The sequence below is a fragment of the Typopeltis vanoorti genome, chromosome 6, assembly GCF_054136105.1.
Source record: "Typopeltis vanoorti isolate ZY-2024b chromosome 6, IOZ_Tvanoo_1.0, whole genome shotgun sequence".
Classification (NCBI taxonomy): domain Eukaryota; kingdom Metazoa; phylum Arthropoda; class Arachnida; order Uropygi; family Thelyphonidae; genus Typopeltis; species Typopeltis vanoorti.
Window position 1 is genome coordinate 81,098,717 of NC_143554.1, and position 23,285 is coordinate 81,122,001.

Here is a 23,285-nt window from a genome sequence, read left to right on the forward strand (position 1 = left end):
CCTTATATGTCAAGGTTTGCTAAAACATTGCAATTATCCTCTGAGTTGTATTTGCAACTTTTGTTATGTGACCTATGAACTTCAAATTCCTATCCACCATTAAGATCCCTAGCCTCATCAGTTTCTTGTAGCACCACCCCGCTAATATAGTATACTGTTGGAAATCTCATCACACACGCCAAAGTGCATAACTTTACATTTACTAACATTAACCATTCTGTCAGAATTGTTCGGACTCTCCAGGGACAGACAGAAGTGGAAAGAGTTCATTCGGCCTCATCATCATCCACATAGATGATGGAAGAGAGAAGAAGAAGAAGACTAACACTAAACTGCCAGCCATTTTTGTTTGACCAAATTTCCAACATATCCAAATCATTTTGTAAGTGTTGAATATCAGTAGCATCTCTGATTTTCCTACCTATCTTCGCATCATTGGCAAACAACTGCACATCTCCTATTAGACCCTTTCTAATGTCATTAATGTATAGATTAAACAAGAATGGCCCAAGGACTAAACCCTGAGGTACACCACTGTCACCTTAAATCTTAGCAGTTTCACACTCACTGTATACCGCTTTTTAATATCTGTCTGTCAATATCCCCTGATCCAAGTGTTTATATTCCAATCCCATATTCTCCAGTTTATGCAACAGCCTTTCGTGTGGTATCCTATCAAATGCCTTAGAAAAATCCAACATTATCATAGAGTATCCATTCCTTCATCCAACATGGCTATAACATTGTTATAAAATATGAGGAAATTGCCTCCTTCAGTAAACCTATGCTGTTCCTTGCAGAGCATAGCATGTTTGTCTACCCATTTCTGTATGCGAGTTCTTACCAACTTCTCTAAAATCTTCACTACCACACCAGAGATACTAATAGGCCAGTAGTTAGACATCAGTTTTTCCACCACTTGTACAATGGAACTATCATACATTCCTTACATTCCTGTGGTATCATTCCTGAGATAAGACTCAAGTTATACAAATACGTGAAGGGCGTAGCCAATTCGGCTGAACATTCTTTTAGCAAACGTGCTGATATTCCATCTGTCCCTATAGACAAATTCTTATCCAGGTTATGCAACAGCTCTTCAACCTCATTTTCATGAACCTCTAACTCTTCATCCAATGTAGCAGTAGCACTGTGTACCATGTTACATACACCTGGTTGATGTATCTTAGCAAAGTGAGCACTCATTAACTGAACAATCTTACTAGCTTCCGACACTCAAGTACAATCTGCATTCAGTAAAGTTATTATTCTTCCACATTCCTTCTTTCTTTTGTTTATGGTATAAAGATAAAATTCTTTTGGATTACCTTAAGCCTGCATAGCCAATTTCTTTTCATACTCCGATTTAGTTTTCCACACATTACTCATTACTTTTTTTTTTGTCGGGCGCTATATATTTCATAACTCCTCTCACTCTTATTGTCATGATATTCTTCCCACATCATCATCATCTTTTTTGTGGATCTCTTGCTTAATGCAGTTGCACATCTATTTCATTCCGACCCTATTTATTCTTCGAACACTAGGGATACATTCAGATGCTGCTCACTTAAGCACTTTTTTCAAAAATATATTACAGTACTTTTAAATTTGCAAGATTATGCTATTAATATGTCAATTTCAACTTCTGGGACATTAGTTACCCAAAAAATGAGAATCTAAAATAATTGATTTTGTTTTAATTTGAACTTTTGAATGTATATAATTGTATAAATTAAATGACTTTATGGACCTAGTCTTGCCATAAATACTGTTACAAGTTCTGCACACCCTAGTGGTGCCCATAGAATTGTCCGAGCCTGATTCTGTTAGTGGCGCTGTGTGCGGCCAACATTCACGTGTTTGTCAGTAGAGACAGAGGTCTAGCTGTATGGATTAACATGTAGCTGTAATAGCACTTCACAAAGTTGGAATGCAGCCACCTGTTATTTTTCAACATGCTAAAAACCCTCTGCATTAGTAGAATGTGTATCGGACTTAACGGTTATAACAATACAGAAGACATGTTTGACCACCAAAGAACAGGTCGACCACAATGCATTAGGATGCAACAGCTTGTGAGGGTTGTGATGGCAAGTCCTTGCAGTAATCCAATGAGAATGCACAAGTCATGTAATGAGAGATGAACATTTTGCAGAAAAATGATCATGCGTACTAACTAATGACCTCAGAATGAGAGCCTATTGTCATTTTACTGGACACTTCCTAACGTCACAACTTATGCGGTAGAGGCTGATAAAATCAGAGGCATTTCTCCAGTAGCCACAAACAGACACAGAAATATTTTCTTCGTAGAAGAAGAAAAGTCATTTAACTGCCAAAACGATCAGGTATATGCCTCAGATGGTTGCATAGCATGTGCCATAGCACCCAGGATTCAGAGAGATCATCACCCTGTCTCAGTGATGATTTGCTGAGTGAGTGATATATTGGAGGTGGGGGTGGGGGGAGTATCCAAGTTGTATTTTGCATTTCAAAACCTCTGCCATAGTGTATCAAGAACCACTGAAACCTGTGGTATAGTCCCTGAACAACACCTTGTTTCACAGTATGCAGTGGATGGACTTTCCAACAGGACTCAGTCCCTGTACAGAAGACAAGGACACACAACAGTGGTTGGAAGCAAATGTGTCCGACTGCATATCACTTTGTGATTGGCCATCTGGAATTCCAAATCTGAATCTGTTGGACTTCAAATTGTGGGCAGAGCTTGAGAAAGTAACTTGCAAGAAACGACACTACAGCATCGCCACAGCCCAAAGGTGGATTTAGAGTGAGCAGTGGCAGTGTTTCTGATGGATATTGTGTGTGTGTGTGTGTGTGCCACCATCGATATATGTGGCTTCCCAGATTTTGGGCATGTGTGAAGGCAAAAGGAGGACATTTCGAACATTAAGTGCTGCTATATGCACGTTATACATGTGGTTTGTATGTGCTGAAAGTTGTCAATGATTTACTGATAACTCAAAGATTTATGTGCTCTTCAACTTGTAACAGTATTTATGGCCAGACTAGGTACATTGATATATATCATGGATACAAAATGCACGAGGAGTGATATATTTTATCCACATTGATATTAATGTGGTTAATCTATGTATACTGTTTTCATTCCATTCAATTTCCAAGTTAAACATGAATGGAATGAAAACAGCTTCTGCCAGAACTTAAGCCTAAACACAAGCCCTTCCTTTGCACTCCATGGACTGGCTGTAACCAGCTACATCATTTTGTCCTGTTCGCCTTATCTCACACTAGACAGCCTTGTATGTGCAGATTCCCTACTGATCCTGCTGAACTCTTGTATTTCTTCTGCTATCACAACCAATATCATTTCCTTAGCTCACACAGCTCTTTCATACATATGCATCACTTTCAAATCATTCAAGTGCAGACAACCAGTGATATATAAAGTATTCTGTCTCTCAAATTCACCTTGCCTCATTTACCATTATATTATAGGCTGTTTTGTAAATTTGCTCCTAACATACCATGGTAATAGACTTGCATTGTTCACTCTTTCACTTTTTTTTTGTTTCTTCACATTTGAATATTCACATCTTTAATCTTTGTTCCAGAAAAACAAGATTTTGTCACAATCTCATGAAACATATTCCCGATCATGGAATCACCATACAATACTGCTTCCTTACTTACATTTTAATCTGTAACTCAGCTGGTTTTGACAATAACCCTTTGGTTGATAAGCCCTGGGCTCAAATCCCAGCAAGGATGCAAGGAACCTTTATCAGGGCTATTTAGTCAGAGGTAAGTTAGTCAGTCTCAAACAGAGTGTGTGTTTTCTCACTTGACAAAAATTCTGGAAACTGAGGTTTCTCATCCCTCAAAACTGGTGAACTGGCCCCATGAACATTCATATCTACAGATAAATAATATTACAGGAAAAGGAAGACAATGGAAACCACTTAGTTTTATAATTCCCTAATAACATAACAGTGCTATGACACCAACCACTGGGTTGAGGGAAACACCCTCCCCCTTCACAATGCTTTTCTTTTCCCTTATACCTCTCCTCTCTTTTTTTTCCTCTTTACTGTGACATTTGCTAGACTCTTCCATTGCTTGAGATTATGCTTTATCTTGTGAAACACTGCATTTCACACCTGCTACTTAGCCATTTTCTTCACCTTTTATTTCTTTCATGTTATCTTTTTTTTTAGCATCTTACTCCTCCACGATTTGTATCTTGTTCACTCAATCACTCCAGTAACTACATTCCTACCCAGATTCTCTAAAACACCTTTTCATACCCATTGTCACTATTATTTTACAATGATCCAGAAGTTTTTTCAGCATCTTCTTATACCAATTGCACTTCTCACCATTACTAACAAATACTTCATGCATGCACACACACACACACACCTAAACAATAATGATATGGCTGCTATTACCCTTGGTGACAAAATTGGTTACACTATGTTCCATTACTGAATAATCAAACCACAATCTTAATTTATGAAAATTATTCATAACACAAATCCGCTCTGAAGAAAACTGCAAATATAATAATCTGCTTTTTTTTTTTCTGAGTTGATTCTAATCAATTTGTTTATCTGATGTGGCCTCTACAGTTATTAGCAAATGGGTTTTTACTCTCTGTTGACAAGCTTGTCAAATGAGACCCAGGATTCACAATAAATCTTAATAAATTTACCAAGTTCTGAAAACATGAAGGTGTCTGATAAAGTAGACAATCCATAGTGGGCAGGAAAACATTCTGATATTTTAAAGATATATTAGTATAGCTGGAATCATACACAATAATAAAGGTTAGAATGATATAAGTTCTGGGAATAAAACTAGCTGAAGTATGATGAAGGTCAACCTATAGGGGATTATAAAATGCATTTATCCCAAAGTTTTGTTTACACAATTTTTTTTTTATTTTATTTATATATGGACATAGCTCATATACAATAACTGATGGGAAAACAATGTATAAAATCAATGACAAATTAACTAGGTTTAGATTTTAAAAAAAAATAAAATGCTATTTAAAAATTATATCAAAATCAATTAATTATTGACATTTGCCATTGACTTGTGCATTTCTGCTTCATCATATTCTCTGAACTCATCAATTTTAACTTTATCACACACAGAGAGACTACATACAAAGAGAAAATAGAGTCAAAAAGAAGTATGTTGAAAACAACTGGTTCTGTGTTATTCTTACTGCCACTTTAAAAGGATTAGAATGACTACATATAACCAAAACAAACATTCAGTCGATTTTCTGACATGAAAAATGTTAAAACTTGTTTTGTTTACATGATCACTTTTCTGGAATGTATTTTCAGATAGTAAAAAAGTAAGATTTCATTACTAGTTTTTCAGCAGCATTCTCCTTCCTACCCATCCCCTAATTTTTTTTTTCATAATTGCATTAATTATTGCGATTATTGTGATTAAATTAAAGTAATTTGTTAATGATAATGAAAGAGGTGCATCAAATTTCTCACTAACAAATTACTCCAATTTAATCACAATTATCTCAGAAACTTTGGTGCACTATACACAGTATATACCAGTGGCGTTCAACTTTTTTTACTACGCGAGCTACTTTTCTATAAAAAGTTATTCGCCGCAATCTACCCTTTTATATAGATCACATTCCCCCAACCTGATATCTGATTACGCACAAATAAACAACTAAAAAATATATATACAACTAAAAACTTTGTGTATTTAAAAATGTATTTATCACTTTTAATTATTTTAATACAACACAACAACAACAACAAAAAAAAAAAAAAATATATATATATATATATATATGTAAAAGATACCAAGCAATTTTAAACCTGGTTTTACACCATTTCCCAAGTAAGCAAACAGACTAAAAGTCAAGTTTGCGCCTGCAATTGATGCAAGTCTAACTGATCCCACAGGTAGTGCAGGACCAGGGCAACTCGTGGCAAAGTCTGTTTGCTTACTTGGGAAATGGAGTAAAACCAGGTTTAAAATTGCTTGGTATCTTTTACATATTTATACCCAAGGTAAAAATACTTCCTACATTTATATCTCCTCCAGAGATTTTTTTTTTTTTTTATTTAATAAGGTTAAAACACCTTATGGTAACTTGTTTTGGCGAAATACTTACAAGCTCTGTATTGCTAAATCTTGGTATTTCTAGCCTAGCTCCCACTGACGAGACCTCAATAAAGGTCAAAACCGGTCTGGGTAGTGGCCCCTTGCCTTTAATACAAAACATCATACATCCCCTTCTTGGAGATGTGTTTTGGCATTAAGGGTAAATATTAAGATTAGTGATCGGAGCTTGTTCCACCTTTGCCACGAGTTGCCCTGGTCCTGCACTACCTGTGGGATCAGTTAGACTTGCATCAATTGCAGGCGCAAACTTGACTTTTAGTCTGTTTGCTTACTTGGGAAATGGAGTAAAACCAGGTTTAAAATTGCTTGGTATCTTTTACATATTTATACCCAAGGTAAAAATACTTCCTACATTTATATCTCCTCCAGAGATTTTTTTTTTTTATTTAATAAGGTTAAAACACCTTATGGTAACTTGTTTTGGCGAAATACTTACAAGCTCTGTATTGCTAAATCTTGGTATTTCTAGCCTAGCTCCCACTGACGAGACCACAATAAAGGTCGAAACCGGTCTGGGTAGTGGCCCCTTGCCTTTAATACAAAACATCATACATCCCCTTCTTGGAGATGTGTTTTGGCATTAAGGGTAAATATTAAGATTAGTGATCGGAGCTTGTTCCACCTTTGCCACGAGTTGCCCTGGTCCTGCACTACCTGTGGGATCAGTTAGACTTGCATCAATTGCAGGCGCAAACTTGACTTTTAGTCTGTTTGCTTACTTGGGAAATGGAGTAAAACCAGGTTTAAAATTGCTTGGTATCTTTTACATATTTATACCCAAGGTAAAAATACTTCCTACATATATATATATATATATATATATTGGAATAAAATATTTATTTCTCTATTTTGGAAAACCAAAGTCAGAAAAAACAACAGACTGATTACAAACTCACAGGATAAGAAAAAATGCTGGTTGATTAAAAAAAAAAAAAAAAAGTTAATGTGAAATTTGGCATTGTTTGGACCTCGCAATATTTTCATAGTCAAGTTGATATGAAGAAATGGCCAATCGCAGACAATCATCCAAACGATCATAACTAAGATGAAAAGCCAAACGGCTATTTTTTTTTTCTGGCGAAGTTAATTAAATTAAGGGGATAAAAATCCCTTATTATTTTACAGCCAGTACGCGAACTTCTAAGATCGAAAACTACGATCTACGAGTTTCATGCCGAAGAACTATCGGCAAATCCATGCGTAAGTGACCATTGGGTAGCACAACACCAAGGCAACTCGATGCAAAGGTGGAGCACACTCCCTCACTATCCTTGATATTTTCTCATAATGTGAAAACACAGCTCCTAGGAGATGTAATACTGCTTTACATTATGAGGAGAGGTCACTACCCAGACCGGTTTCAACCTTTTTTGAGGTCTCATCGGTGAGTAGCTAGACCTGGATGACATCAAAGTTTAGGTGAAAAGAACTTACATACCTTCACTATACGAATGCCAGAAAGGTGTGCCCATATATTATATTATATTATATTATAACTAAGATGAAAAGCCAAGCGGCAATTTTTTCTGACGAAGTTAATTAAATTAAGGGGATAAAAATCCCTTATTATTTTACAGCCAGTATGCGAAACTCTAAGATCGAAAACTACGATCTAAGAGTTTCATGCCTCGAAGCAAAGGTGGAGCTTGCCCCACCTTTGCTTCGAGTTGCCTTGGTGTTGTACTACCAGATGGTCACTTACGCTTGGATTTGCTGATAGTTCTTCGGCAAAACTCTTAGATCGTAGTTTTCAATCTTAGAGTTTCGCATACTGGCTGTAAAATAATAAGGGATTTTTATCCCCTTAATTTCATCCAAATGATCATTTGTAATTTGGTTTCTTAATTGATTTTTTATGACGGTCATATTTGAAAAAGCGGATTCTGACAAGTATGTCAATCCAAAACACGACAGAATTTTTCGCGCAATATCAGTTAATATTGGGAATTTTTTCATGTGCATACTTCCAAATGACTTCACTGTTTATTGATTTTAAATGTAAACTATTCTGAATGTTTATTATCTCAAGTTCTACTTCAGCTTGGTTTATATTAATCAGCCCACTAATTTTATTTGAAATTTCTGTGATGTTCAAGTTTTCATGAAATGGATTACTGATAAAAGATACAATCATTTCAGTTTTATTTAAATCTTGAATTTATTTCTTCCTCAACTAATTCTATTTCACGAATATATTCTTTTAAATCATAGTGAAGCATTTCTTGATTTTGTTCAAAAAATTTTAATGAATATGGGAGATGTCTAAATTCGCAGTCATTTATATTTCTTTAATAAAAGTAAGTATTGTTGGAAAGTTTTTATTGAACTTAACATGTCAATTAAATTTTTATCTCTACCTTGTACTAAATTTAAATTGCTTAATTTCGTATAGAAATCTACTAAAAATGATAAGTGTAATAACCATCTTTTATCACTCAATTGTGGATAAATATCTCCTTTTTCATCAAGAAAATTTTTTATGTCGTTAATTAATACAAGAAATCTTCCTAAAAATTGACTTCTGCTGAGCCAGCAAACATTGTACGACAGAAGTTCCCTATCATCATCTGCCTGTAATTAAAATAACTGTCATTGCAGAGCTTTTCCTTGAGCAGAATTTACAATTTTAAATGTAATATCCAAAACATATTTTTGTGTTTAATCTTTTACTACACAGTACTTGTTGATGAATAATACAGTGGTACGTTAAAAAATCTGGACATTTGTCATCGTTTTTACATAATGAAATGAAGCCTGATTTATTACCTATCATTGTAGGAGCACCATCAGTAGTAATAGACACAAGTTTAAAAAAGCGGAAGTTTGTGTTGTTTCACAAATTCATCAAATGCCGAAAAAAATGCCTTCTCCCCTAGTCCTTCCCAATAATGGTATAATTTTCAAAAGTTCTTCTTTACTTGAATAATCTTGAAATACCATGCAAATAAATACCATTAACTGAGCAATATCAGTGAAGTCGTTTGATTCATCAAATTGTAATGAAAACGCAACACACTGGCGAATGTCTGACATTAACCTGGCCTGGAAATTTTTCTCCAGCAATTGGAACTCTTCCTTTCGGCAATTTGAAACTGGCTGAGGCCTAGAAGTAGTCTCTCTCTCTCTCTAGCAACGTCTCGAACCGAGAAGCTCCTCTCTCAAGCAACGTGGATCCGGGCAGTCTCTCTGATGGCGGCTCTGGATTGGGTGGCCTCCTCTCTGACAGCAATTCTGGAACCGGGATCCCTTCTGCTTGCTTCAGTCCCTTTTTATTAGGCCTCCTCTGAGACCTCGCATGAAGTTTGGCAACCCCCCAAAGAATTGGTATGAGTCTTTCATCATCTTAAGTTTCAAGTTTGGCACGCCTTTTTGTTCTCCTCCGCTTTCTTACGATTGTAAGTTGCTGGCCATTGGAAAGTTGTTTGAACTCTTTCTAACTGACTTCTGAGATGTTTACACTTAGAGCCTGCAAGCCTTTCTCATATATACAAGTTTCAATAACAATCTTTCTAATGCCGCCATGTACAGCTTCAGCGACAAAAACATTGCCTTTATTTTTAACCTCTAACATATTCTTATTAAATCAGTATATAGAGTTAGCTTCAAAAAGAGATTTACAAAAGCATCTAATACAAACTATACCGAGACAAACAAAGTTTATTTTTTTCAATATTCACATGGGACTTAACCTAAGTAAAAAATCGATGTAATATGCTTTGAAATATTTAATATTTAAGCTATAATCGAGTTTTATTCCCCCCCCCCAATCGAGTTTTTACACTTTACTTATAATCGTATTCACTCGGCTCGCTGTTCGACTTCCACTGATCCAAATTAATTCATTTACCCAGACTTATAAGAAAATTACTGATTTGACAATTTTAAAGAAAAATAAATAAACAATAGCAATACACTTAAAGCGAATTAAAAATAATACAAAATAATGATAAATAAAATATTATGTTTTCAGATTTAAATAAATTTGTCAGCAAGGAGGAATACACAAGAGATCGACCAAAAATCGCTTTGCGATCGACGGGTTGAACACCCCTGGTATATACAATTGAACAAGAACAATGATGGGAGAAAAACAATCAAATCAACACATAATTACTTCACAACAACCTTGTAATTGTCACTTAAGATTTTATCTTTCTTTGAAGAAAAAATCAAATTAAAAAAATTTTTTTTCAAAAGGGGAATCAATGATTTGTTCATTTGCAAGTCTATAATAATGCAAACAAAATTCATTGCTTATGTTTATTGCTTTTGCTATATTTTCAAACAAACAAGTGATATATTCATCCAATATTTTATTTTATTAAAAGAGAATCATTCTAATAAGAGTATTTAAGACAAAAACATTTTTTCCTTGTTTGCAACTACTACAGAGCACTGAGGATAGTGACTCCCAAATGAAAAACACTGTTATTTTCATAGGAAAATTTTATGTATATTATAATAGATTTTTCTAAAAGGAATTTTTACTGGCAGATAATATGCAAGAAACAGAAAGTAGTGTAAAGATATTCATCAGTAATGCTACACCAAACATAAATCTGAAATTGAAGAAATAGTAGGGAAGGTATTAGTATCAGAGCACTGAATTTTGAAACTCTTTGCTGAACTTTTCTCTCAGCTTTACTATTTATACTTTTCCAAATATCTGTTTATTTTTTTTAATTAAACAGCCCAATAATGACCTCTGAAACTAATAAAACATCATTTGAATGAGAAAAACGACAGATAATTTCAAAATAAGAACATGCACGATCGCTCCCCCCCCCCCCACCTTTTTATGAGAGAGTATTCGTATTTTTTGAATCACAAAAGAATTATATTTCAAACTACATGTTTTTATAAATCATGCAAATCCAACAGGGCCAAGAAGTGATAACAGCATGCCCCAATACTTTAGAACTCTTATTATATTAAAATAAAATAATAATTATAATATATAAAATAACTATTATATTATTTGATTTAGGAAAGGAAACAACAGAAATAAAAATAATTAAAATAAGGAATTATTTAATCTTTAGAATATCAAATCTTCAGAAAATTTTCAAATATGATGGAATTTGGCAGATTAGTCATAATGTCTTCACTCTGGAAAATTATGCAACTCTTAACACTAGTTGCAGACCTTTAAAAATCACACCTTCAATTTTTGGTGAAACTTGTAACAAAGTTCTCAATACTGCTGCTGTTTATCAAGGTCTTGATATGTAACTTTTGAGAGGGTTAGACAGGTTAACAAAAATTTTTTTCCCCATTTCATTGTTCCCTATTGCACCCACCCGCCCACCCACATACATACAGACAAACATAGGAGTCCAAGACCTCATCTACATAAGCTGTAGCATTCATGGTTCTGCTAGAAAGCATATACAGGTTGGTGTGCACACCCAACGATATACCTCCAAAACCATCACATTATCTCCACCATTAGTGTCCCTTTCACAGATATTAAGAGGGATGATAACGTCTTTGATTCTCTCTACAAATTGAAGGAATGAAGAGATGACTAATGAGGTGAAGAATGCAATCTGGAAGAAAAGGCATTGTGAAGACAGCACAAGATGAGTGGAGATAATCAGTTACATGAAGAGTAAAAAAGAGCAAGCAAGGAAGGTGACTTAGTAAGAATCGTAAAAGTGTGGTATGAGCAGCAGTTAGCAAATGATGCTAAAAGAAATCCTAGGGATTTTTTTAAGTGTCATTCTTGTGATTGTAACGTAATGCAGAACTTGAGAGCAGTGGAAATGAGGGAGAATCCAATTATGGTGAGTGAGCAGGGGTATATGAGGAAATGAGTCAACTTGATGTCAATAAGGACATGGGAATTGATGGTATATCACCACGTATCTTCAGGGAATGTTCCAGGGAGTTAACAACAGCTTTATCTTACATTTTTTAGCATTAGTCTTCAATTAGCCCAGGTTCCAAAGGAATGGAAAGATGGCAAAATTGTTCTGCTTCATAAAGGAAGTGATAAGACTAAGGCTTCGAATTATAGGCCAATTTGCTTGCCTGGAGTTGTGGTCAAGATATTGGAGAAACTAATGAGGACAAGGATTCAGAACTGGGTAGACAGCAGTGGAATTCTCTTTAATGGATAGCATCAGTTTGGTAAAGGAAGATTGTGTTTAAGCAATGTGCTTACTTATTATAGCAAGGTGACGTATATACTGGACAAGGGGGGATGCATGATATGGTAATATATTTAGATTTTGCAAAGGCTTTTGGTATCGTTATTGTTATTATATGGGCACCTCCATGGAGTTGAAAGACTTCCAGCGGGAGATCCAATCTATCATACCCTCCTTCAACCCATTAACAAAGCACTCACAACTGACTTTGGCAACCCATTCTACTCATTCACAACTCCCAAGCAAAAAATCTAGTCCTCACACTGCTACTAACCAGACCTTTATTCAACTTCCAGGGATGACCCTCTTGTTCTGGTCCCTCCAGCCAAGTGCTGAAACATTTCCCCTGCATCTGTCCTATAAACCCCTTTAAGCAACTTAAATGTTTCTATCATATCTCCTCTTTTTCTCTTATCAACCAACTTCTGCAATCCACACACCTTCAATCCATCCTCACAGGGAACATTCCACAGGCCACTCACCTCTGAATCCTCTTCACTGCTTCCTCATTCTCAAGAAACCCAGGAGGGACCAGACAAGCACAGTAATCCAGATGTAGACATATCAAGGCCTTATCAAGAGGAATAACAGCTTCCTTATCTCTATTTGTTAATGTATTCTTCAATAGCCAAGTAATCTTATGGGCTACCTTAGCAATATGTTCTCTAAACTTGAACTATCTGTCTATCACCACTCCTAAATCTCTAGCTTCATCTCTTTCTGGAGCACAGCACTATCAATGTGATAAACAACTTGTAACCCATTTATCCCAAAATGCATAACTTTACATTTCTTGATATTAAACTGACACCCATGCTGATAGCCTATTTAAATCGTCCTGCAAGCTCTCTCCACATCACCTTGATTAATTATTACTCTACCTAATTTTGCATCATCAGCAAACTGAATATTTCCTTTCAGGTTATTTCCTATATCATTTATGTACAAATTAAACAGCAATGGTCCCAGGACTGAACCTTTCAGCACACCACTAGTCACTTTAGCATTAGTCTTCGATTAGCCCAGGTTCCAAAGAAATGGAAAGGTGGCAAAATTGTTCTGGTTCATAAAGGAAGTGATAAGACTAGGGCTTCGAATTATAGGCCAATTTTGCTTGCCTGGAGTTGTGGTCAAGATGTTGGAGAAGCTAATGAGGACAAGGATTCAGAAATGGGTAGACAGTAGTAGAATTCGCTTTAATGGATAGCATCAGTTTGGTAAAGGAAGATTGTGTTTAAGCAATGTGCTTACTTATTATAACAAGGTGACAAATATACTGGACAAGGGGGGTGCATAATATAGTAATATATTTAGATTTTGCAAAGGATTTTGATATCATTATTATACGGGCACCTCCATGGAGTCAGAAAACCTGTTTTTGCTCGATTCTGACCAGCAGCAACTCTCTTATCCAGTTAACCAGTGTCATCCATCCCCATTTCTTCCAATTTGCATAACAGAGTTGCATGTGGTATTTTGTCAAATGCCTTTGCAAAATCCAAAATCATCTTGTAGCATTTCCATGAGATACTGATTGGTCTATAATTTTATACTGCAGTCTTAGAACCTCCCTTATGCAAAGGAATTATTTTGTCCTCTTTCCACTCTCTTGGAACTCTACCAGAGCTGAGAATTAAAGAGCCTAGTCATAGGCATTGCCAGTTCCCTTGCACATTCTCTTAAAACCTTAGCTGATATCCCATCTAATCCCACAGCTGTATTTACATTGAAATGCTGCAATATCCTAAGAACCTCCAATTCATCCACCTCTGTTCCCACATCAATGTCTGTCACATAGATTAAAGCAGTAACCTCACTAGGATGATATACCCTTGCAAAGTGGTCACTCAGTAATTTGATTATTTTACCTGCTTCCGTCTCCTCGTGACCATCGCCAATCATTAAGGTTAATCTTCATAGTCATTCTTCCTCTTACTTGCCACATAATGAAAGAACTCTTTGGGATTTCCTTTGCCTGCTTGGCTAGATTCTTCTCATAATCTAATTTTGCCTTCCTTGCTATGCTGGTCACCTTTCTCTGTATATTTCTGCCCCCCCCCAGCATTTTCTCCTTCTGCAGTTTGTGTTTAATGATCTTTCTCATCCATCTAATTCCTGCCCAATTAACCCTTCTTACCCTAGGTATACAATTTGATACTGCTTCCTCTAATGACCTTTAATTATATCCCATGCACTACTTTATCCTTACCCTGCAGAGTTTTATGCCATGGTACAAATTTAAGCTTCTTCCTAAGCATGCCATTATCACCTGCTTTGTTGTTCACAAATATCCCTTGACAAAATATTCCTTATGTTTTACAATCTCCCAAGTCAAGACTACATGATCACTTTCATCAATTAGAGGCAATGCTGTCAGCTTGATTATGGATAGCGCTTCTGATCCTATGACCAGGTCCAATACTTTCCCACCCCTAGTCCCCTCCATCACATGATGCCTTAAGTAATTATCTCTTAGCAGCTGTAATTTCCTTCCTGCCATGTGATCTTTCTTCCTTCCAGTCTATATCTCCATAGTTGAAGCCCCCCCATAATAATCACTTGACCTGTACTCATTGTACTAATTTGGCAATGCATGTCATCCAGATCATCTGTGGAACTCCCTGACCTATAGCAACAACCAACTGTATATTTTGTCTTGCTGGCCTTAATCTCACACTAGATTGTTTCAAATGAACAGCCATCCTCCTGTCTGTCTCCTATTCTTTTTGGCTGCAATTCATCTGCTAACATCAGCAGTACTCCTACCCTCCATCCTACCTTCCCTGAAATTACTAAACCCTTCACATTCAAACTCTGTGAAGGGTTTAGTAAGTGAGATTGTATGAAGACAGTCCATGAAGTGAGTGGGTATGAGAATGATCAAGTGAGGAATCTAGTCTCTCAAGCAAAAATACTGCATAGGATAGTCAATTCAGAAAGTAAAGGTGGGTTTTGGCATTGGTTAGTGCAACAACGTCACCAAAAGTTATAGGCATTAGTGAGACTTGCTAACCAATGCCAAAACCCACCTTTACTTTCTGAATTGACTACCCTATGCAGTATTTTTGCTTGAGAGACTAGATTCCTCACTTGATCATTCTCACACTCACTCACTTCATGGGCTGTCTTCATACAATCTCACTTGCTTCCATCCTAATTGCTTAAGTTTCCCTGAATTTGCACTTTAGCATGCTTGGTGAACAAAGTTCTCTCTCTCTCCAGACACCTAACACCAAAACCATTTAGATGCACTCCATCAGCATTGTACAAATCCTTCTGTCAAACAGAGATTCACAAATTCTACATCATTCCTTTTGCACAATCTACATATAGACTCTTTCGTGAATTGAGGAGGAGGACACTGGATCAGTGTGCTCCTCAGTTCACCTCTATCATAGCATTGCAGGAGACTTAAAATCTTCACCTTCTTGCGCTTCAAGTTTGGCTCTTCTAACAACTCAATTATATCCTTCCTCATAGAATACTTCTCGCCTCTCAAATCATTTGTACCAACCAAGACAATCATTTCCTTCAACTTACCTTTTTTTGCATTCAGATGGCATGGCTATTGTGAATTTTTGGCACCCAGGAAGCATGATTTTATCACACTTTCGTTAAGTACTCCTCTGATCATCGAGTCTCCATACATAATTTTCTCTGTCACTTGTTTTTCTTGTTTATTTAATCGATCTTTATTATTCCTTTGGATCACCTGCTTCTTTCTTTTTTCAGCCCTGCTTAACTCTTGCCACTTCTGCAATTCTTCAATGTTGCACTTTGTCCTATAAAGGGTAACATTTAAGCACATTATTTCTTTATTAATATCCATTTCATTCTCTTCCACAGCCCACATTCAACATTAATAACATCATTTTACATCTTACTGTCGGTATTTGTTGCATTCTCGTCACCTAACACACACTCACTTTTGAAACACTTAATACATACTTTCCAGTTTCAATTTCCTTCCACATTTTCTTTAATTTTCTTGATGAATACGTTTCACATGCTGAATAAAATCCTGCAAATTCAAATTGCCAGACAACATAGTCTTTGCCGTCATTATTCATTGCGTTGATACCATGCTGACAATATCACAATAAAAATGTTATAAAGATACTAAGTACTCTAAAAACACAAAAATCTATACTAATACACTAATTTTCTAAGGAAAAAAAAATAAAACAGATAAAAAACCACTAATTTTACACAAGTGCTAAATTACATGATCACTCGCAATATAACCTCGAACCAATCCCAAGATTTTCCAAATGACAAACTAGTAGTTAAATTGTAACAGATGAGGCATTTATAAAAACCTGCACTTCATGTCTTTTATAATGACACCTGCAGGAAAAAAGAAAAAAAAAATTGTAAAAGCTGTGTAACTTGCATCTGTGTGGCAGACTCTGGGGAAAAAAAATAAAAATAAAAATAATGAATACTCTCATTTCGGGCCACAGTTTGAAGATCTTTTTTCAAGCTGATTCGCTGCACTAATGCAGTGAATAGTAGATTACTGAATTGGAAGACTGGCTGTCTGATAAGTATCAGCAGACTGTGTGTATGTGGGGGGGGGGATAATATCCCAGAAGAGGAAAGTCACTAGGGGCATGTCTCTGTTTTGGAGCCATTGTTGTTTAATTTGTATGTAAATGACATTGGAAAGGGTTTAAAATGGTGATATACAGTTTTTTGCAGATGTTACAAAGTTGGGAAGAGTTACGAGAATTAGAGGAGATGTTGTAACTCTGCAAGAGGACCTAAATAGACTGAGCATGTGAGTGTGTGGGGATGTCAGTTTAATGTTGCAAAGTGTAAGGTTTTTAAATTTGGGAAGCAGAGATGGGATGCAGAGGATTGGTGGGGATATTTTGGTGGAGGTGAGAAGGATTTTGTGGTAGATAAGGACTTGAAATTTTGTAGACATTTTGCTAAAAATTGTGAGGATGACATAGCAGATTATAGGAATAATGCAGAAAACACTGACATGTGGATTACTGTGCACACAGATTTCGTTGCCAGGTTTTCAAAAAGATGATGAGAGGTTGGAAAGGGTTTAGAGACAATTGACCTAGTTTGGTTTCTAGTCTCTGGAATGTGAGGACATACTGAGAGAATGCAAATTACAGAAACTAGTGGACAGAAGGAAGAGGAGAGACATGATCAAGATGTATAATTGGTGAGGGATAATTACCAGATTAACATGGATTTAGATTTTTCATAGCATATCTGGAGACAGGGGAAAATGAGAGGCCATCCCTGGAAGCTGTATAAAGTGGGTGTGAGCAAGGTTGTGAGAAGTATATTTGTTACGTGGAGAGTGGTGGGTGATTGGAATGCATTGTCTGAGAGTGTGGTGAGTGCAGGGACACTGAATACATTTAAGTCAAGGTATGATGAGCTGTGCGTGTGAGAGTGGGACCACCCACAATGAGTCTCTTGATTCCATGGAGATGATGATAATAATAATAATGCAAAGGAATATCAGGCATGTTCTGATCTAGAGAGAACCAGGGATATGTTCCTCTAACATTTGTGAAAGGGACACTTATGGTGGTCAGTGTGATGGTTTGGGGAGGCATCTTGTTGAGTGGATGTGCCAACCTGTATGTTTCCTAGCAGAACCATGAATGCCTGCCTGCAACAAGATCCAGGACCCTTTGTTTGTCTATATGAGGGTGTAGCAGGGGAGACATTTATCCTTCAAGGTGATAATGCTCATCCTCATCAAGCAAAGCTTGTGGATCAATATCTTTTACGTTATCATACATATGGACTGGCCAGCCAGGTCTCCTAACCCTGTTGAGCATGTCTGGGATGCTCTAGGTAGAAATGTCACTGCTCTCAATCCTCCTTCCCCAAACCTTGAGGGATTTGGAGAGTTTTGCAGGAGCAATGGCTGTATTGCTATGAGAGGCAACCACATTCCTTACTAAGGCACTTTGACAGTCATTTTGACGTCTTCTTTTTGATCCCAATCTTCAATTGTTAGTTTAATTCAGTAACATTTAATTCACTATCTATTTACAATTTTTGTGAGTATTTCTTTCACATCTCATATCAATCTGCTTTTTGCCAAACTGCATAAAAATTCAGTTAAGATACAAGAATTATACCTTAACTAATCATACCAAAGTATCAAATATACAACAATATGTTATAAAGTTCCTTAAAAATTAAAAGACATTTAGCTATTAATGATTAATCTACACCAATTTTAAAATTTTGTAAAAATGAGTAAGAGTGAAAATGAAACACAAATTGGTCAAAATATGGACCAACTCTGGAGCTTTTAAATAATAATCCAAAATTCATGAGAAATCCTATTACACACTGTTAAGTTTACCTGCAAAAACCTGAATGTCATAAAAAGTAGATGGTGGTTGAAGTAGAAGTGAAGCATATCTTTATAATTAACAACACAATTAAAATGATTTTTCATTCTGATGAAGGATCATCATAATATTATTATCGCTTCTAAGTTATACCTCTATTTTAGAAACTGTAAATCAACAGAACAAGAATATTTTCAAACAGGAAAGCTTTTATAAGTTTATGAACAATGTTCATGAGTCACATCTGAAAAACATTGATTAGTAAGGCAATATTCATGTAAGCACCTGCTAATTGGTTAAATCAAATGACTACATTAAATGATTAAATATGACAGCATTTAGCAATATAAACATTATGCTTTTTTAATTATTTGACTAGCATATCTAGATAATGCTGGAATTCAGACAAATTCCAAGAGGAAAAATAGTATGCTTTCAAAAACACTAATTTTACCTTTACTTGTTTCATCATATTTTTTTTAAAAAAAATTTAAACTAATATAAGCCTAATTTTGATGAGATGACTAAAATATTTTTTCACCAATACAAGAAGACATGAATAAACTAACCTACCATATAATGTCCAGCAAAAAAGACTACAGCTGTGGTCATTATTTGAATATGTTGAGGAAAAAATGTGGAACGAAGTGAATTCTTCAATTAAGGTATTTGCCTTTTCCAGAACACAAACTCCAAAAGAATAAGCCAATGCCTAAAGGAAGGTTCCCTATTTAAACAGTTGCTCAGAAATAATAATAATAAAAGATCAACATTATTTTGCATTATATCCTTTGGCTTAATGTTGCATATTCATGATATTAAAAATTTACTGATTAAAACTTTAAATTATACTGACCATTAACAGAACAAGAATATTCAGAATGCCTAAATTAGAGTATAAGAAAATGCACTGCAGCACAATACTGGCAAATAAATCTAACAAATTATTGAATAAATTAATATCTTGGAGCCCAGTATAGAGGGAAATAAATTGGCAGAGGGTGGGATTAGTTGGTAAAACCAATATACTCATCTTTGGTTTCTCTGAGTGCACAGAACCTATTTTAATCAGACCAAGTGCAGATGCTACAATCTGATTTAGAGAAACTTAGCAGAAATATTAATAAACAGAACTTCTTCCTACAACCTCAGCCTGGTTGGCCGAATAGTTAGCATATCTGCTCTCCAGCCAAAAGGCTGCGGGTTCGAATCCTGCAGTGGGCATGGATGTTTGTGGAAATACTAGTTGTGGTGTTGGTGTAGATGCTGGTAGGTGCAGCTCATTGTAGTTAGTGAATTGAGTGGTGGAGTAGGTGTCCTCCCTCAATGAGTCTTTGGATTCCCTGAAGGTGTCACTTAATAATAATAATATATACATGCATCAGCTGACTTTTGACAAGATATCAGATTATACTGAAGATAATCAAATGATAAATTTTATCATTCCCTGGTTTTGTGCAAACAATCCTCATCAATAATACAAATTTTCTTTGTATCACACTAACTTACTTAACCATGTCTTACAATTTGGTCATTTTATTTGGAAATGACAAAATGAAAGAAATGCTATGAGTGTTTCTCATGCTTACATTTCTGATGCAATGTTTTCATATATTTGAACAACTAATCTTAAATTCTTGTTATTTGAAAACTAGCATCTGCTATACATATATAAACCTTTCCACATGGAATCAGTGCTTTAGAGATATTTTTGACACACTTACATTTATGCACAAAATTACAAAATATACTGCTGACCATTTCTTGATGTCTTGGTTCGAGAAAATCTGTTGGGAGTTTTTTTTTTTTTTTTAAAAAGGAAAGCCGTTCCAGAGAATAGCAGTGAACAGGGAAGAGGAGAAACAGGTTTAGTATCTTTTGCAACAGAGCAGAAACAGTGCATTTATGAGAAAGCAGTTGCAGTAAGCAAAATTGAGATCACCTATGAGCCACATTGCTCTCCTCTGGACAGCACTGAGAATTTTTAAGGAGTACACCTCAAACATGAACAGTATCTAAGGATGGGATTTGTATCTAAGTATCATGAATCATGAATGGAAGAGAATGCCTAATTTTTTAGAGGTGGAGGTAAATGTCAGTCGAAGGAGAGATCTGATCTGGGTAAGGGAATGTAAGCTAAGCCCCTTTTATGAGGGAAAAGGCAGGACTACATTCTGATGGCACTGACAGTGGCCAGGTTATCCTCTCCCCATTAAAGGATAGTATGAAGATCAGAGTTTAAGGACTGGCTGTAAATGATCTTGAAGATTAGGATGTCCAAGGACTACATGGTTTGTTGAAAGAGAAAAATGAATGGAGTAAACTATCAATGACGAAGCTAGGGATAAGATTAGTGGTGATTGAGAGTATGCTGTTTATGTCTATGAGAAAGAAAGTGGGTAATAGTAAAGAACCCTGAGGTACTCCAACATTGGTGACAAAGCTTGAAGAGTGGGTGCCACTCAACCACCATGACAAATAATGAATGACCAAAGAAAGAAAGCTGGCTGTCCAATTACAGATGGTGGAAGGTAGGCAATTTGCTGCATGATTAAAAGTCCTGGAAATGTCAATGATGACAACACATTCATCAGAACCTTTCCAGCAGTGGGTGATGTAGGCTAAGAGATCGACTGCAGATGATCGAGTTTGGCAGAATCCATACTAGTGGTCACTGATTAATTGGTGAGTCTCTAGATAGTGGAGAAATTGATGGTCGATTACTTTCTCCATTATTTTGAAGAGGATTATGATAATGGCAATTGGTTAATATGTGCATAGGAAAGTCTTTCTCTTCTCCTGCTCCCCAGCATATGAAAGCCATAGTCAAAAAACAATCCTATTTACACAACACACAGGATTATGTGCAGATCCTGGTCAACAGAGTTCCCCAGTTCTACTGTTATGGTTTAGAAGGAACTAAATATTGTGGGAAATATTTTCATTAAGATAGCAATGGAGGTGGAAAAAACAGGAAGTAGTATTTAAAGGTGTTTTGCAATAGCATTTTTTATAGTGATACAATTCATTATCACAGCAGTTGAATATATATAGTTGTTTTTGCATAAATACTGCACTCTGTGCAGTTTTTATGCAAAACGTATATTCTATAATTTACAGCACATACTTTTGTATTACACTGAAACATTTTAACCAAAAATTGAGATGAATTGCTAAGTTTCAGTAAATAGCTTAAATACCAAATTTTATTATATTCTATCCTGTTAGAGTAGAGATATATGGCAAATTGTTTGATTTAACTCAAAATGAAATGTTGCAAAAAAACTTTAATAGGGATTCTTTGTAACAAATAAATTTCATTCAGCCAAGACAGGATTATTACTTTCTATCATTTCAAAACATTTTTGCCTTGTGTCCTTTAAAGATTCAACTTAAACCAAACCTGGGATGACCTGACAAATTTTTTTTACAGATTCCAAGTACTAAATTTTAATAAAAGTCATCTAGCTAGACCACAGTTGTTACACACATAGAGACAGATGGACAAAACAAATTAATAAGTGCTTGCACACCTATTATTTTGTTTTGTCCATCCATTCAATGTTTTGCAAAACACATCTAATAATTAAACAGACCACATGTTGCTTGGAATAAAGTCCAAAGCAATTAAAACTATAAGGCTAATGTATTATGTCTGTTAATTAAATGTGTTCTTCTGGCTGGTTTGCATGATGAAAAATCTGAGTTTCTAAGAGGAAAATCCTGCCACCACAGTATGAGATCAGCTCACACTTTCAAACTGAAAAGCTTTTATAAAAGTTCTCTAAATCCTACATGAGATTTCAACCCCAATCTCTGCAACTAAAGGGAATGGTTGGTAGACTATGAAGGTAACCATCACCATGCTATGAACTCATGGAACGGTTGATAAATAAAACCATATACTAATTATGCATAATTTAAGAACAGCATTGAAATAACACAAAAAATTATTAATATCATGACTGATCAAAGTGATGACAAAGTCTCAATTTAATGCATAAGCATAATATGCATTTTTATCTTGTATGTTCTTTTCATTTGCAGTGGTAATACTTCTTCTGGTGTTGTTGTGATGGCAGAAAATTTTAAGATAAGCTGCCAAAAAAAAAAGTTTACATCTGAAAACTTATGGAATTTAAGTAATTTAGAAAGTTAATAAAAACAATTCCACCATTATATAGCTATTCAATGAATAGGTATGATCCATATAAAACTATTATTAATGCATTAATAATGACCATTTCTTTCCTATATATCTATATTCCCTCATTAAAACTTTAAAATACCTCTAATTTAATACATGACTTTAACTGGCGAATGCTTTTAAATTACAGAGAGTACCACCAAGCTTAAGTTGTATCAATAAGAATGCACCCAAGTTTTCTCTGCTATTCTTAATTGAATATTTGGTCCTGCTTACTGGCTTAAATTTTAAACCCATTTCTGTGAATGAACACTCAGCCACTAAAAGAGTCTACTAAATCACATGACATCACTTTTCAAAAAAAAAAAAAAAAAAAAAAAAAAAAAAAAAAAAAAAAAAAAAAAAGAGCTTTATTTCAAAGGCATTTCCTATTTTTTTAAAGAAATTCAAAACATTGTAACCCAGATATGCAATGTGAAAGTTCTTAAT

General features: G+C 35.4%; 1 protein-coding gene across 5 annotated transcripts in view; it reads right to left on the reverse strand.

The window, feature by feature from the left end:
- Prp40 (pre-mRNA processing factor 40) overlaps positions 1–23,285 on the reverse strand; it is a 406,566-nt gene that overhangs the window by 66,418 nt on the left and 316,863 nt on the right. The window contains exon 24 of one of the 5 annotated variants that reach the window (XR_016548451.1): positions 19,223–19,361. The exons of the other annotated variants lie outside the window; for them this stretch is intronic. The gene's annotated coding sequence lies outside the window, so the exon portion shown is untranslated. The remainder of the gene's footprint in view (positions 1–19,222; positions 19,362–23,285) is intronic. 5 annotated transcript variants of the gene reach the window in all.